Below are 2,225 nucleotides of genomic sequence, written 5' to 3' on the forward strand. Positions count from 1 at the left end.
TTACTACTACTGACTCTACTACTACTGACTTTACTACTACTAACTCTACTACTACTGACTTTACTACTACTGACTCTACTACTACTGACTCTACTACTACTGACTTTACTACTACTGACTTTACTACTACTGACTCTAGTACTACTGACTCTACTGCTACTGACTTTACTACTACTGACTTTACTACTACTGACTCTACTACTACTGACTTTACTACTACTGACTCTACTACTACTGACTTTACTACTACTGACTTTACTACTACTGACTCTACTACTACTGACTTTACTACTACTAACTCTACTACTACTGACTTTACTACTACTGACTCTACTACTACTGACTCTACTACTACTGACTTTACTACTACTGACTTTACTACTACTGACTCTAGTACTACTGACTCTACTGCTACTGACTTTACTACTACTGACTTTACTACTACTGACTCTACTACTACTGACTTTACTACTACTGACTCTACTACTACTGACTTTACTACTACTGACTCTAGTACTACTGACTCTACTGCTACTGACTTTACTACTACTGACTTTACTACTACTGACTCTACTACTACTGACTTTACTACTACTGACTCTACTACTACTGACTTTACTACTACTGACTTTACTACTACTGACTCTAGTACTACTGACTCTAATACTACTGACTCTACTACTACTGACTTTACAGCTAAAAAGTTTAAGTTTTGAGACAAAACATTATTTAACTCATTAAAAGTAATTTTTCTCAAGTTGAACGTAAAATTTGTGAATAAATAGTTTTACTGATTTGGTCATGAAGGCAGCACAAAGACATAAATAGATAAACTAAAATGAAGATATATTAAACTAACATGAGAATATAACAACAAGTACTAAACGTCGTTCAAAAAACAATAAAGTGTGGAAGAAAATGTTAGTTGTTTTCTTCTCATATTTTACATTAGATTATATATATTTAACCTTTACTGGTTCATTTGTTGCTGCAGCACAAAGATATAAAGACAAATAACTACAATAGCGATTGGATAAAAAAAATACAAAGTAACATTTGAGGACAAAAATACGTAACTTGTATCTTCAGTTGTCAGATAAAACTAGAAAATAAAGTATTTCTCACTGAAATGTGACGCTGGGAAAGAAATACTGAAATAAAGAATGCAAACCTCTTAATTGACTGAGAAGAGAAGAATAAATCTACCAACAGAAACAATGTGTGTGTGTGTGTGTGTGTGTGTGTGTGTGTGTGTGTGTGTGTGTGTGTGTGTGTGTGTGTGTGTGTGTGTGTTTAATGGTTGTACTGGTCTGCTTTTGGGTGGAATTTCCGGTCGGGGGGGAAATATTAGGCAGACAAGAGTTCACACTTTGAAAACCAATTAGACACGAAGCTCCAGAGGTTTTTCAACTTTTAGTGACTTCACTTTCTCTACTTAGAATAATTATGATACATAATGTTTAATAGGACTTCACTTTCTCTACTCAGGATAATTATGATACATAGTGTTTAATAGGACTTCACTTTCTCTACTCAGGATAATTATGATACATAGTGTTTAATAGGACTTCACTTTCTCTACTCAGGATAATTATGATAAATAATATTTAATAGGACTTCACTTTCTCTACTCAGAATAATTATGATACATAGTGTTTAATAGGACTTCACTTTCTCTACTCAGAATAATTATGATACATAATGTTTAATAAGACTTCATTTTCTCTACTTAGAATAATTATGATACATAATGTTTAATAGGACTTCACTTTCTCTACTCAGGATAATTATGATAAATAATATTTAATAGGACTTCACTTTCTCTACTCAGGATAATTATGATACATAATATTTAATAGGACTTCATTTTCTCTACTCAGGATAATTATGATACATAATGTTTAATAGGACTTCACTTTCTCTACTCAGGATAATTATGATACATAATGTTTAATAGGACTTCACTTTCTCTACTCAGGATAATTATGATACATAATGTTTAATAGAAACATTTCTCCAGTGGTTCTTTGCTACTTTCTAAAGCACAAATATACCCAAAAAATATTAAAAACCCCCAAAAAGACAAAATTACGCAAACAATTTTTGTCCCAAAATAATTTATTGCAGAAACACAGAAATCAGAGTTGTTTGTGCTCTGATGATAAAAATAAATTAATGTTTCAAAGCGTCTGCAGGTCAGGGGAGCGTTTATCTTCTGAGGCTGC

The sequence above is a fragment of the Cyclopterus lumpus genome, chromosome 9 (assembly GCF_009769545.1).
Source record: "Cyclopterus lumpus isolate fCycLum1 chromosome 9, fCycLum1.pri, whole genome shotgun sequence".
In the NCBI taxonomy this organism is placed as follows: Eukaryota; Metazoa; Chordata; class Actinopteri; order Perciformes; family Cyclopteridae; genus Cyclopterus; species Cyclopterus lumpus.